At 32.3% G+C, this 8,852-nt stretch overlaps 1 long non-coding RNA gene across 1 annotated transcript; it reads left to right on the top strand.

Moving 5' to 3' along the window:
• On the top strand, window positions 6,415–8,346 carry LOC108662086. The gene is made up of 2 exons (XR_001927866.1): window positions 6,415–6,719; window positions 8,041–8,346. It is a non-coding gene; the product is annotated as an uncharacterized LOC108662086 (long non-coding RNA).

Genomic DNA, 8,852 nt, shown 5'->3' with positions numbered 1-8,852 from the left:
GGCTCACCACTAAGCAGAGAAGGGGGTACAAACATCAACACCATATCTGGCCAAAGAGTCTGCGAATGAGTTACCTTCTCTAAAGTCGTGAGTGAAAGACACATTACCAATTGAAAGCAACAGTGAATCGATCTCGTTGAAATTTGTAAAAGCATTTCCCTATGGACGAACATAGACAGAGAGTTCATGTCTTCCCTTGTATCGAATTCTACTTGGATTTTCTCGATGTCCTTTTCTTCGTAATGATGCAATCTTGCACTTGCTCGCTTCTTTTCATTTCAGAATATGGTAACCCTATTACAAAGAAATTTAAAATGCCTTATTCTCCTAGTCCACCTAGTCCTTAAATTAAGGATTGTTGGCATTTTGGTGTTAGTCTAGCTCATGATGCTTTCATAGCCCCCTCAAGTTAAGGATCATAAGCATGTTGCTACCGAGCTTGCTTTGAATTTATTCCTCTCAAATCATCACATTACAATATTATTTCAATTTGTTAGAAGAAACAACTTAATCCGTACAAGCCAGATGACTCATCAAACTTTCGATATCCTTAAGCTTTTGTGTTGACATATATTCATTAGAGACCAATGCTTGGAATGTAAATAAAATAACGACTAAAAAAAGTTGAACTGATCAATAAATGGAAAAATTTTAATGAGTATTTTAAAACATTAAATAAAAAGTTATACATAAAAATATTTAATTTTGTTTTCTCTATAACTCTTAGTCTTGTACACACTTTATTATTCCTTTACGGTCTAGTTGGGTTTTCATTATGCCAAATTATTGCCTATATGTGGTAAAGCAATTCCTTATAATTTCAATGATGAAACATTCAAAATCAGGGCATTGTAAAGAACACAAAGCACCATTAATGTTGGCTAGAATTTAAATGAAAATAAAATATGAATCAAAATAGTTTATTATATATACAAATAAATTGTTTATAGTTTTTTTCAATTAACTTTTTTCATACAATTTGTTTTCCAAAATAAGCATGTTAATATAGAGGATAAATATCCAATAATTGAATGTATTGTCAAGATTCATACATACTATAATCAGGGGTGAAACTAGTCAATTTTTATTGGAGGGTCAAAGATGAAAAATGTATAAGGATTAAAATTTTTTAAAACTAATACGTTGAACTTTAGAAATAATCAAAAGATTCATAATATACAATAATTTTATATAACATGTAAATCAAAAGATATAAGAAAAAAAAGACTTACAATAGTTTTATAAATATCGAATTTTGCTCCAAAAGCATCCATTTCTTTAAGATTGAGCTCAGGACATTTTGATTTATATTACTCTTTCATGATTTGAACTATTGAGGCTTGATGATTCAAGTGTAAGAGAATTATGTAGAACTTATTCATACTTTAATCAAACCTGAATTTTTTTTTGAAAGTGTTTTTATTGAACCTCTAATTAATCAAAGACTCCTAAACCAGTCGAAAACTTATAATGGCTGCTCAAAGAGAACAAAAACTCCCAACAATGAAAAGGGCAAGCACATTAGACTACAAATATAAAAAAACTTAAGACCAGATCCTAGTCAATGTGTAGCTAACATCCAAAATTCTTTTTTTATTTCTATTTAAATTGAAAATATTAAATATATAACTATAATGTATAAAATATAAATAGTTAAATATGATATACAGAATTTTACACAATGGTTAAATATATAAATAGTTAAATAATATAAATGGAAAAAAGAAGATAAAAGAAAACTTTACCTCATCTTAATTTTACATAATGATGGTGAGTGATCTCCGTCATTCCTTATCCAAGTTCAAAAGCTTATAAATTTTTTTTTAAAAATAAAATGTATTTTAATGGTGAGTTATAGAGAAAAGATTAAAGTAAAAATAAAAGCACAAAAGAGAAAAAGGAAAAGGGAGAAAGAGGTAAAAAAAAACTTAAATTAGGGTAAAGTTACGTAGAGGTCAATTTATTATTTTTTATTTATATTAATATTAAAATAAAAAACTATTTGGAGGGAACCATTAAAAATATATAGTAAATAAATAATTCCATAAATTTTGTAAGGGACCATTAAAAAATATATAATAAATAAAAAATTCTAAAAATTTTTGAGGGGCTATTAATATATATATATAATAAAAACTTTTAAAAATTTTGGGGGCTGTGGCCACCCATAGTTACATTACCCTTCGCCCGACTATAATGTATAATCAAGATTTATGAATATCCTGGTTTCTTCCGAAATTTACATCCATACCGAAAAAATCATATTCATTTCCTTGTGTGCCAAAAAAATATATAGAAGGTGTATTTCAATAATGGAAAGAAAATGTTTTAATGGAAAATATATATTTAAATTTTCATATTAAGTAATGACACATGATATTTCCAATATAAATTATCTATCTATCCATCGATACATCTATTTATCTATCTGTCTATCTAAATATATATATATACCTAAAAAAATAAACTTTACATGCAGCATCGGTTTTTTCAATGTAAAAAAATAATATTAATCGGTTTCTTTGATTATCAATATATATAGGTGCGAAGATTTGAGTTCACTAAGTGTAAACCTAGAGTAAATTAGCTATGGTGACTACTAGATCCTCTTCTCGATTAAGGGTGAAAATCACATCTGCAGAGACAGTTGCCAACAATGAAGACCTTTTGCAAGAAATCCTCCTGAGACTACCCACAAAAACTCTCCTAAAATTCAAACTCGTCTCAAAACCATGGCTTTCTCTTATTTCTAGCACCCACTTTAGCCTTTCCCACACTCGCTTCCTCCAAAACAATCACTCCCTCAAACCTCATGCTCTCTTCCTTGACATCCTTTATGAAAAACTACCTTCAAAGTTCATGTTCCTTCATCTAAACCCTGACATCAACCCACTTCCCTCTTTAATTTTATTGATGCCCGATGTGTCAAAATAATTCAATCTTGCATTGGCTTGCTTCTTTGTGTTTCTGTGAGTGATGATGGCTTGCGTTTTTTCGTATGTAACCCAACCACCAAGAAGTTCAAGGTGATCTCTATTCCTAGTCGTCAAGAAATTTATAATAGTTATGACTATGTTGCCAATAGTATGTGTCTTGATCTTTCAAAATCAACTAAATTATTTTTGGATAATGATGCTAGTGTGAATTTGGCTTTTGATCCGATAGTTAGGTTTTGTCAACATGATGGTGTTAATTTGGCGTTTGATCCATACAAATCACCTCATTATAAGATCTTTTCTATATGGCGAGAAGTATTGTTCAGTAAAGACCCTGAAAATACCACATTTTACATATTTCCTAGATACTCTGTCGACATATACTCTTCAGAGACCAATTCTTGGAGTGTTTCAAAAATCGAATTCAATTCGAAGCAGTATATACATGCTGATCATGCTGTTTTTTTTAACGGCGCAATTCATTGGGATTGTAGTGATACTCAGTCATGGTACATTGATGTAAACAATGAATGCTTGAAGACAATGCCAATGCCAAGGGTAAATAAAGGGTATCGCTATTTTGGAGAGTCTGGAGGACATTTGCACCTTGCAGTTGCAACTGAATTTCCTCATTTAGAATTTACTATTTTCGAGATGGAAGCAGATTATTCAAGTTGGTCGTCAAAGTACAATGTGACTCTTCTTGTTGTCCCCAGGCGCCGAAGTCGCATTCAGAGTTATCTTCTATCCTATGCTATTCAGTGTGATGAGAAACAAGGGGATTCAATCGTAATAGCACTTTCGAATGGTAAAGGATATTCTTATAATTTGAAGAGTGGGAGAGTGCAGAAGCTCTGGTGTTCCAATGTAAAGAAATATGAGCATGATCATACTAGTAGATTTCATGCCTTGCAATACTTTGAGAGCCTCTCTTGCATCTGAGACTTGAAAGTGTTGCGTCTCCTCGAGTCTATCCTGGTAATTAAGTTATCCATACTCTTTCTACAAAATACATAAAATATTAGTTAATGGATATCCTTATAAACTCCTGCTTAAATTGTTCCATTAATGATTCCCATAGCAAAGAACTTGTAGCTAAACGAAAGGTTTGCTTTATTTTAGGAATTAATAACTGAAGGGTTGGATTAGCTATTATATTTTTGTTTCAAACAAATAAACTATTTGTCATTAGGTTAAGGGTTTAGGCCAAAATATGGTCTTAGCTACTTATTTACTTAATGGATTCTCTTTAAACTAATATGTGTGCGAATATGTGAGATTATATTATTTAAAATTAAAAAATCTAAATATCTGAAATTGTTGAAACTATATTCTATAGTCTTTAGATTTATAATCTTTTTTCTTTTATTTTAACAGAGTATAGCCTTGTTTTGATTTAACAGGTATTAATTGAAGACATTCATTCTGGCTACTGGGTATGCATTACTTTGCTGTTTTAGGAAGCATTGGAATGAGTCAGATTTAATTTGTGTCAAAATAAACAATTATTGTTCAGATGTTTTATTACCATGTTGCTTTAGATTTCTTTATTCCTGTTTTTTTTTTTTTTTTAATTTTGTTTTTCTGGAACTATGTTTTTGTATCTTTCTTCACTCAATCAAATTTATGAATGTTCTACACATTCAAATCTCATGTGTGTGTGTGTGTGTGTCCCCTCTTCCCCTTTGGATATATACATATGCAGATATTTATGAGTTATAACAGTTTTTTTATTTTATGTAGCTTCTGAAGTTAGTTTTTTCTACATAGCTTTTTAGAACTTGGTTTTGATCTAGTTATTTGTTTGACAAGATGATCTTCCCAACATGCTTGTCTTAATTTTTTCTTTCATTGATGGATTCAGGATCAATGTTTCTTATTTTTGTTTTAAGCTCTTATCAGCATTAGGAAATTCTGATCATTGATGTTTGAAAGAAAATGTTTCTTAGTTTGAGTTGTTGCAGTTAATTTCTTAATTCATGTTATTCTCTTTCTTCCCATGTCACACTCATTTTGAATGTAGTTTCTGTACTGCAATATTTGTTAAACAAAAAAATAATAATAATGTGAGGTGAAGTTTTATGTACCTGAGTCAAACCCAGTTAAAAGTGTATAGCATTTCTTTTTGAGCATGCTCTTATCTTGGATTTGAAGCTTTGAACCATTCCCTTTTTAACCTTGTTAGGAAGACATTAATGGCTAACACACTAGAAAAAAGAGCTAGCTAGCAAGGCAAACCTTGCTCAAATAATTGAAATTTAGTCATTCTTTGCCCATGAATGTAGATTATTTGTTCTGTTTCATTACTAAGAACTTTGGGGGACTCTTGGTTGCATTTGGATGTCGTTGAGGATATGGACCATGTGCTTTTATTCATTTTCCATCAAGTCAAGTTAGTAATAATATATGCTGATGAAAGCTTAAGTTTTTTCTTTCTTTTCTTTTCTAAGCTTTTCTGGGCAATGTTGCATCTCATAGCATTGCGGTTAATGTCTAGGTCTGCAATCCACTTTTATTAATGTGAAAATACTCTAGTTTTCCCAAAGTTAAGCTCCTCCTCTCCATTCCCTTGTTACTTATCAGTCAGACATCAAAAAGTAATTACTTTGTAACTGAAGTATGTGCACCCCAATCCAAGAATGCATGCAGAGAGGAAATTGAGATGTGAGAAGTTTTACAAGGGAGGGATCCACCCATTATTTTGACACAGATATGTTGTTTGTCAAAATTCATGCATATTTGTCATTAGATTATGAGATACAAGACCATATGCAGATATTTTTACAAGCTTCACAAATGTGACTTATATGTTTCATGGTTGTATTTCCTGCATAGCTTTTTAGGAACTGGTTTTTGATCTACATACCATTTGACTAGATAATCTCTAAAATTTTTACATACATTGATGGATTCAGGTCCAATATCTTTACATGGGGTTCAAATTGTGATCAGGATTTTGGAATTTTGACATTTGATATCTAAAGCAAAAAATGTTGGTCAGAATAAAGTTAAGTCATCAATTTGTTAGTGCATTTCCCTTCCGCAAATTCATCTTGCTCAGAGAAAGGCGCAGCATGGCCCAATGCTGAGCTTTAAGCTGTATTTTTTTTTTTTTGAAAGGTGATTTTATTTGCACTAAGCCACCATGCCATACAAGGTCTTTAACTTATTGCTTAAGACTTGACCTGGCATGAAACATCAAGCTTGTGCAAAGAGAAGAATATAAACAAAAGCAATAGGAAACTGCTCACATAGTTCAGTCGGAATTTCCTTGTTAACAAAGCAAACAAACCAAAAAGGAATTCTCTACCCTTTTCCTAAAGACCTGCATTGAAACAGCAACAGCAAGTCTTTCTCTAGCCCATGATCCCAAGTTCTTCTTGACGGCCTAAAACAAAAGAAAAAAAAAGACAAAAAATAACAGCCCTGTCCCAGATGGGAACCACAAGTACAAAACCAAGAAAAAAAACCAATAAAAACAAGAATACCTGGAAGTCACAAGTCTGCTGTTCCTGCCACCAAAAAACCTTATCGAAATCCTGAACCAGCCAGAACAAACTTTCAATCCTTTCCAAATAGTCAGCAAGTGATGTCATCCAAGCTCCCTCAATCTGCCATCTACAAGGATTCTTGACCTCAGAACGATTCCTTGGGCATCCCTATGACGTTCCTACCGCTCATCATGGTACAAGGCTTTTGAAGCTAAGGCTCTTGCACACACAACAGAAAGATAGGCTCAGGTTGCCTATCAACAACACTCCCCAAAATCCTCAAAAGGCCCAGGTAGCTTTAAACTGTATTAACCTAAACTTAGATTAGATATTCTCCGTTTCTTGTGTTTTTCTGTCTAGGAAAGAAGAGGTGTCAAATGTTTTGTAACTATGGATAGTGAAGCAATAACCTATAATTCAAACAATGGGACATGGAAAAGCTTTCCTTCTTTTGGATCTGAGCCTATTTGTTGATATCTTTACGAGCAACCACACTGATATATATTGAATCTTGGAGGTTTTTTTTTTTTTTTTATGCTAGTTTGGATATATGCATAGCTGTTTATGCTTATTACTTCACATGATTACTTGCCCACATGCTGGATCTAATATTTACTTGCATTAATTGGTGAGTTTAGGGCCAAGATCAATGGTTTCAAAATCTTATTAGAAGTTGGGAATTTTTGACATGATGTATAAAAGAAAATTCCGGTCATGACTTCCAGTTTTGAAGGCTGAATAGTTTTAGAAATTGAAGTTGATCATTCAATTTTACATTAGTCTACTCTCTTTCTACATGTCAGTTGTTCTGAACATAGTTTATATTATATACTGTTCCCAACTTTTGACTGCTTTGATTGCATTTACTAACATACATGTATAATGTGGTCTTGTCTTCTGTTTTAGCTATTTTTTCCTTTGATTAATTGGAATTTAAACAATTTATACGATTTATACATGTATAAATGAGTAACTTGGACGTTTGTTCTCTCGTTTCTTGGACAGAGACCTTGGGTTGGCTTGCCACCTTTGTTTTGATCTTTGTAATTAGGGGACTTTCTTTGATCTTTTCTCTTGTGTAAGGGGTTCCAGAGGAGTGATATAGGTTGTTGTTTCATTGGTAACCCTGTTTTTGTCCTTAGGGTATTGTTTAGCTGATATTTAGGTGTTAGTCAACTAGGGATGCCTTTCTTTTTCTTTGTTGCGGCAGCAAACTTTTGCAACTGTACAGATTTTCAAAGCCATTACCATCCTTTTATGCCATGAAAATCTTCCGCAGCACCTGCTTGAGACTTGAAGATGGCATAATGGCAATGAAGGCAATAAAATCACCATTTTTCCAAAGAAAAAAATAATAATAATAACTTGCTCAGATAATTGAAATTTAAATAGTTTATACGGGTTTTTTTCTGGGTAACGGTGGGCATAGATTTGTGTTGGCTTGGATTGAAATGTTGTTGGGATGTGTACAACAAGCTTCCATGCCTTTTTCTGATTAGTCAAGATTAAATTGTTTTCTGTCTAATAATAGCATTATTTTTGTATTAAATGTTAGAGTGTAGCCAATACCATGCTTTTGCTATAATGGATTGTCTTGTTTTTTGATTCAACAGGTTTAAGGTTTTCAAGTGTTGCTTCGTATTTGCTGTGTCCTCAATATATATGGAAATAGGTAAGCAGGTGATGACATCTATCTTATAGTAATACGGTAATTTTAGTGGAAAATTACTTTATGCTGAACTGTGTATTTTGGGTATGACACTCGAATATGTGTGTATACAAGCAGAAGTCTTCCTCGTGACTAAATTTTTTGAAATATGACCTTCACTTTGTTACTATTATTATGTTTGAGAACATGCTAGTAACAATGTCAAGTTTATTCAATTCGAAAAACTTTATTCTGTTGTAGATCCTCGAAATGTTCATGTTCCTTACTTTTAAAAGAATCTACCCTGCTTGAAGGTGTCCTGCCTTCTAAGTTTATTTAAATAGGGAGGTGGTTATAATTCCATCCCTCCTACACCTCCACACTCCAACGAGACATAGGAAGGGATTGCGCATCACATTGTAACACTGCTGAGTTTTTCCATTTTCTTTTGTCATTTGAGATTATATTCTGAAGTAATTATTTCCTTGTTCTGCAAATCGACCAGCCGTGAACCTAACACACTGAAGTTTGCACCTCTGGGAATTTGAGAGACTTCGGGAAAAAGCACCGTCATGTTTATACTAATATTTTAATTATTAAAATTATAATAGTTCGAGTTAGGATAAGTCTAAAAAATTATGTTCAAAATGAGTCCATGAGCCTGTGCCGGTAATCAGGGCAGCCATGAATTGATTTAATACAAATTATCAACATTGAAAATAAATAATCAAATTCGACTAAACACTAGTTTTTTATTGTCAAAGTAAGATCAACTGT

Source organism: Theobroma cacao, chromosome 5 (genome assembly GCF_000208745.1).
Source record: "Theobroma cacao cultivar B97-61/B2 chromosome 5, Criollo_cocoa_genome_V2, whole genome shotgun sequence".
In the NCBI taxonomy this organism is placed as follows: Eukaryota; Viridiplantae; Streptophyta; class Magnoliopsida; order Malvales; family Malvaceae; genus Theobroma; species Theobroma cacao.
Note: the sequence above shows the minus strand (reverse complement) of the source record. Positions and strands in the feature narration are given on the sequence as shown.